At 43.9% G+C, this 8,825-nt stretch overlaps 1 non-coding gene across 1 annotated transcript; it reads right to left on the minus strand.

Annotated features, from left to right (window-relative positions):
• Positions 1 to 8,264: 8,264 nt before the first annotated feature.
• Trnas-cga (transfer RNA serine (anticodon CGA)) lies at positions 8,265 to 8,339 on the minus strand. The gene has a single exon. It is a non-coding gene; the product is annotated as a tRNA-Ser (tRNA).
• Between the last annotated feature and the right edge of the window lie 486 nt (positions 8,340 to 8,825).

Raw genomic sequence — 8,825 nt, forward strand, 5'->3', positions numbered from 1 at the left:
CGACAATCTTTCTTTCCACGAACAATACGAGACTGGAATAGAAGGGAGAACCGACAGAGGTAGTCAAGGTACCCTCCGCCACACACCGCCAGGTGGCTTGCGGAGTATGGATATAGATGTAGATGTAGACTTACACATTAGTAAAAGGCATACCTTTAACTATTAATGGACATAAGAGGTAATATATAAATTACACCTACTGCCTGATGGTGTGTTTTAATATCCTACTATGAACGCTGCCGCACCGTATAAATGCAGTAATACACTGAGGTGATAAAAATTATGACATACCGCCTAATACATGGTCGGAGAATCATGGAGTCCACGAGTGGCTGCAACTAGCCGAACTTAATCATTTCCAGTCAATGACGAGCTGCCCACACCATTATGGAGTCACCACCAGCTTGCGCAGTGCCTTGTTGACATCTTGGGTCCATTGCTCCGTGGCGTCTACGCCGCACTCGAACCGTACCATCAGCTCTTTTTTTTTTCTTTTTTTTTGGTCATCAGTCTACTGACTGGTTTGATGCGGCCCGCCACGAATTCCTTTCCTCTTCATCTCAGAGTAGCACTTCCAACCTACGTCCTCAATTATTTGCTTGACGTATTCCAATCTCTGTCTTCCTCTACAGTTTTTGCCCTCTACAGCTCCCTCTAGTACCATGGAAGTCATTCCCTCATGTCTCAGCAGATGTCCTATCATCCTGTCCCTTCTCCTTATCAGTGTTTTCCACATATTCCTTTCCTCTCAGATTCTGCGTAGAACCTCCTCATTCCTTACCTTATCAGTCCACCTAATTTTCAACATTCGTCTATAGCACCACATCTCAAATGCTTCGATTCTCTTCTGTTCCGGTTTTCCCACAGTCCATGTTTCACTACCATACAATGCTGTACTCCAGACGTACATCCTCAGAAATCTCTTCCTCAAATTAAGGCCGGTATTTGATATTAGTAGACTTCTCTTGGCCAGAAATGCCTTTTTTGCCATAGCGAGTCTGCTTTTGATGTCCTCCTTGCTCCGTCCGTCATTGCTTATTTTACTGCCTAGGTAGCAGAATTCCTTAACTTCATTGACTTCGTGACCATCAATCCTGATGTTACGTTTCTCGCTGTTCTCATTTCTACTACTTCTCATTACCTTCGTCTTTATCCGGTTTACTCTCAAACCATACTGTGTACTCATTAGACTGTTCATTCCGTTCAGCAGATCATTTAATTCTTCTTCACTTTCACTCAGGATAGCAATGTCATCAGCGAATCGTATCATTGATATCCTTTCACTTTGTATTTTAATACCACTCCTGAACCTTTCTTTTATTTCCATCATTGCTTCCTCGATGTACAGATTGAAGAGTAGGGGCGAAAGGCTACAGCGTTGTCTTACACCCTTCTTAATACGAGCACTTCGTTCTTGATCGTCCACTCCTATTATTCCCTCTTGGTTCTTGTACATATTGTATATGACCCGTCTCTCCCTATAGCTTACCAACTGGAATCAGAACTCAACTGACCATGCCCCCGATTCCCAGTGGTCTAGGGTCTCATCGGTATGGTCACGACCCCTGGAGAGGCGCTGCAGGGGATGTGGTGCCGTTAGCAAAGACACTCGCGTCGGGCGTCTGCTGCCATAGACCATTAACGCCAAATATCGCCGCACTGTCCAGCGAATACGCTCGTGATACGTCCCACATTGATTTGTGTGGTTGTTTCACGCCGTGTTGTCTGTCCGCACAACTCAAACGTCGCTGCCCTCGGTCGTTTATGAAGACCGTCGGCCACTGCATTGTCCACGGTGAGAGGTAATGCCTGAAATTTGCTATTCTCGGAACACTCTAGACACTATGGATCTTGGAATATTGAATTCTCTGATGATTTCCGAAATATGATGTCCTATGTACAATACTGGCCATTAAAATTGCTACACCACGAAGATGGCGTGCTACAGACGCGAAATTTAACCGACAGGAAGAAGATGCTGTGATAAATGATTACTTTTTCACACCATTCACACAAGGTTGGCGCCAGTGGCGACACCTGCAACGTGCTGACATGAGGAAAGTTTCCAACCGATTTCTCATACACAAATAGTTGATCAGCGTCGCCTAGTGAAACGTTGTTGTGATGTCTCTTGTAAAGAGGAGAAATGCGTACCATCACGTTTCCGACTTTGATAAAGGTCGGATTGTAGCCTATCGCGATTGCGGTTTATCGTATCGCGACATTGCTGCTCGCGTAGGTCGAGATCCAATGACTGTTAGCACAATATGGAATCGGTGGGTTCAGAAGGGTAGTAGGGAACGCCGTGCTGGATCCCAACGGCCTCGTATCACTAGCAGTCGAGATGGCAGGCATCTTATCCACATGGCTGTAACGGATCGTGCAGCCACGTCTCAATCCCTGAGTCAACAGATGGGGACGTTTGCAAGACAACAACCATCTGCACGAACAGTTCGATGACGTTGGCAGCAGCATGGACTATCAGCTCGGAGACCGTGGCTGCGGTTACCCTTGACACTTCATCACAGACAGGAGCGCCTGCGATTGTGTACTCAACGACCGAACCTGGGTGCACGAATGGCGAAACGTCATTTTTCCGATGGATACAGGTTCTGTTTACAGCAGCGTGATGGTCGCATCCGTGTATGGCGACATCGCTGTGAACGCACGTTGGAAGCGTGTATTCGTCATCGCCATACTGGCGTATCAGCCGGCGTGATAGTATGGGGTGCCATTGGTTACACGTCTGAGTAACCTCTTGTTCGCACTGACGGTACTTTGAACATTGGACGTTACATTTCAGATGTGTTACGACCCGTGGCTCTACCCTTCATTCGATCCCTGCGAAACACTATATTTCAGCAGGCTAATGCACGACAGCATGTTGCAGATCCTGTATGGGCCTTTCTGGATACAGAAAATGTTCGACTGCTGCCCTGGCCAGCACATTCTCCAGATCTCTCACCAATTGAAAACGTCTGGTCAATGGTGGCTGAGCAACTGCCTCGTCACAATACGCCAGTCACTACTCTTGATGAACTGTGGTATCGTGTCGAAGCTGCATGATCAGCTGTACCTGTACACGTCATCCAAGCTCTGTTTGACTCAAAGCCGTGGCGCAACGAGGCCGTTATTACGGCCAGAGGTGGTTGGTTGTTCTGGGTAGTGATTTCTCAGGATCTATGCACCCAAACTGCGCGAACATTAATCACTTGTCAGTTCTAGTATAATATACTTGTCCAATGAATACCCGTTTATCATCTGCATTTCTTCTTGGTGTAGCAATTTTAATGGCCAGTAGTGTATCTAACTCTAACTACCATTCAGCGTTCTAAGTCTACTAGTCCCCATTGTGCGACCTTTTCACATGAGTCAGCTGGATGTAAATGACAGCTCCGAAAATGCACTGCGCATTTATAGCTTGTGACACATACTAACACCATCTTCATTAGTGGATATCACTATTTCCTGAGTTGTACACCTCAGGGTAATGTGCGTAAGTGGATAGATAGGTAATTTACTTTTGTTTGTGCGGGTTCAAGGTATGAATACGTCTGTAGATAATGCTTTAAGAGCAACCTGTGTAAGCACCTTTCTGCACCACTTGTTAAAGATGGTGGGAATTAATATTTTTTACTTGCTTAACAAAATTTGCACGTTTATCTGATTAGTAACATCTTTTGATACCCATTTCTGTTCAGGGACTCATGGAGGATCTTTACCAGACTGATAGGTATCCACACCATCTTCCGATTCGTACAAATCGTCCCCGGAAAACATTTTCCTGGCGCACCACTGGACGTTTTACGACTACAGGCAATTACGTTTGTGACACTTACCACTGTTTACACTCACACATCCTGCCCAAAGTCGCCAAATTCTGGAATCTCAGTTTCAAAATAGAGCCACCGATTATCATGGAACTTTAACAGCTCATCGCTTACAGCGGTGGGATCGGCTTTTTGAAATCATTTATACGATGATGTAGGTTAAGCACACAGGTATGACACCCTGCAGTCAATCGTCCAGGCAGGCCCTCGTTTGCGAATAATTGACGATTTTTTTTTCGGGTCATCAGTCTTCTGACTGGTCTGATGCGGCCCACAACGAATTCCTCGCCTGTGCCAACCTCTTCATCTCAGAGTAGCACTTGCAATCTATATTCTCAGTTATCTGCTGGATGTATTCGAATCTCTGTCTTCCTCTACAGTTTTTGCCCTCTAGTAACGTGTAAGTCATTCCCTGATGGCTTAACAGATATCCTATCATCCTGTTCCGGCTCGTAATCAGTGTTTTCCACATAATGCTCTACAGATTCTTTAATGTGCAAGCTGGTTGTGTAGTGTAAGGGTTACGGTACTGTTTTCACACTCAGAAGGCTGTGGGTTCGATTCTGATCAAGTGCTTTGAATCTTTTATTTTTAAATCTATTTAGAAATGACTTTGATCAGTATTTTTAATCAGTTAATAGGTTTAAATGTAATTTCTTAATTTCCGTTCCTTTGTGACATCATATTAGTGATCATATCAACTTTTTCATTTGCCTTCATTTTTCTTCCTATCAGTCTTTTGCCACTTGTATTCTTTGTTCATGTGATTCTAATTATTGTTGTTTATTAACTTCGCTTTAATTTATTCCATTTTGTCATCTTATGTTTTCGTCCATGCTACTGCACTCATTATTTCTACTCCTCATTTTGCGTTAATTTCGCTTTACTTATAATCTCTTCTTCCTTTTAAATCTCAGCTCGGTTCTTTTTTCCATAGAGCTATAAGAATTTGTTTTAAATTTTTGTATGACAATTACCATTCAAAAATATGGACTTCTTCTAAAGACGAATACACTTCTGACACCACTGCACAGTCAATTTAAATTGACTTTTTCGTCTTTTGTTTCTAAACCGAGAGACCAACTGTTTCAGATGTTTAAGTATTATGAAATAAAAATAAAAATAATAATAAAACATGAACAATAATTCCAAGTGGAAAAGGAATGACAGGAAGAAAGCAGAAGAACAAATGAAAAAGTTAACACGCTGGTTAGACAGATATGACAAAGGAATATAAGTAGAAAAATTATATGTAAACTAATTAATTGAATATAAATAATGGTCAAAGTTATTTCGATGAAGATTTGAAAATAAATTATTTCAAAGTAGCTCATGATATTCGAACATACAACCTTCTGCATGCGAGGGAGTACTTTGACCATGGAAAATGGAAATGAGCGTTTGGCGTCATTGGCCGGGAGGCCCCTTACGGGGCAGGTCCGGCCGCCTTGGTGCAGGTCTTATTACATTCGACGCCACATTGGGCGACCTGCGCGCCGGATGGGAAGGAAATGATGATGAAGACAGCATAACACCCAGCCCCTGAGCGGAGGAAATCCCTGACGCAGCCGGAAATCGAACCCGGGCCCGTAGAAGGGCAATCCGTCACGCTGACCCCCCTTTTTTTATCTCATTTTGTTCTTCGTTCTTTGTATCTGCTCAGGGCGGACGTCGCAAGACACCCGTTTCAGTTCGTCGTTGATTCGTTCACTCAGTTTTTTTTTTTTTTTATTACAGAGGGCAGCTAAACCTCTGACCGAACACGCTGAGTTACCGTGCCGGCAGCACTCGGCTATCGGGGCGGTCACTTGGACGATTACAAGACACAACCACAGTGCTGCTATTTTTAAAGCTGTTGAGGATTACAGAAAATTTGCTTCTTCGCCGATAATTTGCGAAGCAAAGCCCACGAGGGTGAATGGTACCGTACAGATAGTTTCAAAAGGTTGATTCAACCACAGGGTTCCTCTCCCTGTTAGTATGTTTTGCATGCAGTAGCTGTTATACATCGAGTGTCGCTTACCATTGATGGCAGCCTAGGTCTCCATATAATCACCCAACGACTAGTCAAGAAAAGTCGTCAAAACAGCGAGCCGAGAGACGGATGGACAGGGTAAGGAAGAGGAAACCGGATGGAAGAAATAAGACACGCTCGACAAAACCTGGTATCAGATACATAGCCTTCGGACTCTGAAGGCGGAAACGAAGTTCATCACCGTCACCTTCAAGCGTTAGGTCTTTTTCTTTTCTTTTGCCTGGGACGGCACCCACCGCTTCTTCGGTCATCCCTGACTTCTCCGAACTGGATTAAATCTTTTTATGTATAGAGGTAATCTTTCTTCACTCATTCTTTCGTGATGCCCATCCAATTTCTCCTATTTCCCTGTATTTCAGTGACGATATTGGTCCGTATGAACAAAAATGAAGCACAAGTTTATAAGATAAAGGTGGAAGTCAGGGCATTTACTTGAAAGCGAAAGGAAGAAGCGAAGCTTTTGCTTCAGACTGTGTGAATAAAATCGCTCTGAGCACTATGGGACTTAACTGCTGAGGTCATCAGTCCCCTAGAACTTACAACTACTGAAACATAACTAACCTAAGGACATCATACACATCCATGCCCGAGGCAGGATTCGAACCTGCGGCCATAGCGGTCGCGCGGTTCCAGACTGTAGCGCCTAGAACCGCTCGGCTCTGTGTGAATACCATGTACCTTTTCTTCTAACACAAAAAGCAAAACCTTCTAGTAATATACTTCCTCAGCATTGTCAGAACCTTTGTTGAGAAAGGGTTGACTTCTGATTTCGTTGTTTCGTTAGCCTAAGGCTTCATTTCGCAGTAGTGAGCACATGTGACCTGTCAATTAAAGGTATCCTCGTCCGATTGAGATGAAAGCTGGGTATGTGCAGAAAGTACACTAGTGTTCTTAAGCAGGACTTTAGAAAAGTATTGTGAATTATTTGTGAAATCACAACTTCCGGAAGCAAAAAGAAAGAAACAAGACACAAGTCCATGTTTGCAGCAAGGTGGTGTAACAATCCACTATCCTTGAAAACGAAAAATATTTGCCAGAAACAGTTGAGACAAAGGTGACCAGTACCACCGAGTTAAACAAGCCGGTGCTATTGTGGCGACTGAAATTTACAATGCAAATGGAAAAAAGAAGTTGTAATAATGAACTTCCTTAATGCCCAGATGAACTACGAAAACAATGCGCAACAGGAAGAAAATGAAAATAGTTTTAATAAATTAGACTGTGTTACCAATATCTTGTTGTAGACGATAAGCAGTTTTGTATCATTGCGTAAAGAAAATAATTCAGAATCCTGCATTTTGTATTAGAGCTGCAATTTGTTGTCTTTTGTCATGTCCTCTCCTAAGAATTTTCCTTCTTCATTGTCGCCATTGTCACGGAAATCCTGTGCACTACCTTCGAAACTGTAATCTTTACAAGTTTCTCAACATTATGCAGTACAAAGCAGCAAGCTACAATTATTGGAATAACTGATAAGGAAACTCTACCCACAAACTGCAAAACAGGAAACCGTCCCTTTAGCTGGACAAAACAACGCTCTATCACGACCCTCTCTTTTAGGAGCCTGTTGAATGATTTGTGACTCCTGCGATAGGGGGTCATCAACCATTTCTCCAACCCATAGCCTCCATCATACGTAAGAACACTGTGGTTAAATATTCCATATTCGATTGTTATGTACTGACCCGGGCTAGTTAGTCACAACGCTAGTGAGGTTCTCTTTCGCTGCACGTCGCCTGCACATTTATACTAACACAACCCCTTCTATTCATATATTCATAGCCATACAACATATGAAACTTCCTGGCAGATTAAAACTGTGTGCCCGACCGAGACTCGAACTTCTGCCAGTATCTCGTCTCCTACCTTCCAAACTTTACAGAAGTTCTCCTGCGAAACTTGCAGAACTAGCACTCCTGAAATAAAGGAGTTCGCAGGAGAACTTCTGTAAAGTTTGGAAGGTAGGAGACGAGATACTGGCAGAAGTAAAGCTGTGAGTACCGGGTGTAAGTCGTGCTTCGGTAGCTCAGTTGGTAGAGCACTTGCCCGCGAAAGGCAAAGGTCCCGAGTTCGAGTCTCGGTCGGGCACACAGTTTTAATCTGCCAGGAAGTTTCATATCAGCGCACACTCCGCTGCAGAGTGAAAATCTCATTCTGGATACAACATATGTTTCGGAATTCGCATGTACGTACCCTCTATTACAAACATAGCACTTGGAAATTTGTATTGCCACTCGTTTTTTTCCTCAGTCACCTCATGTGACGACAACGGGAATTTTATTCGCAAGTCAGCTTTTTCCATTACCTTCTTGAAAACACTACCCATTGTTCCAGAATGAGATTTTCACTCTGCAGCGGAGTGTACGCTGATATGAAACTACCTGGCAGATTAAAACTGTGTGCCGGGCCGAGACTCGAACTCGGGACCTTTGCCTTTCGCGGGCAAGTGCTCTACCAACTGAGCTACCCAAGCACGACTCACGCCCCGTCCTCACAACTTTACTTCTGCCTGTGGTGTCACCACCAGACACCACACTTGCTAGGTGGTAGCCTTTAAATCGGCCGCGGTCCGTTAGTATACGTCAGATCCACGTGTCGCCACTATCAGTGATTGCAGACCGAGCGCCGCCACACGGCAAGTCTAGTCTAGAGAGACTCCCTAATACTCGCCCCAGTTGTACAGCCGACTTTGCTAGCGATGGTTCACTGTCTACATACGCTCTCATTTGTCGAGACTACAGTTTAGCATAGCCTTCAGCTACGTCATTTGCTACGACGTAGCAAGGCGCCATATTCACTTACTAACAGATAATACTGTGAATTATGTACCGTCAAGAGCGACGTTCATCATTAATGGATTGAAGTTAATCATGAAACTAATTACGTCCGCTTTCTGAATTCTCATTCCTTGTCATGTTCCAGACCTCACGTCAGTATAGTTCTTTCCTCCTCACGCCAGC

Source organism: Schistocerca nitens, chromosome 12 (genome assembly GCF_023898315.1).
Source record: "Schistocerca nitens isolate TAMUIC-IGC-003100 chromosome 12, iqSchNite1.1, whole genome shotgun sequence".
NCBI classification, from domain to species: domain Eukaryota; kingdom Metazoa; phylum Arthropoda; class Insecta; order Orthoptera; family Acrididae; genus Schistocerca; species Schistocerca nitens.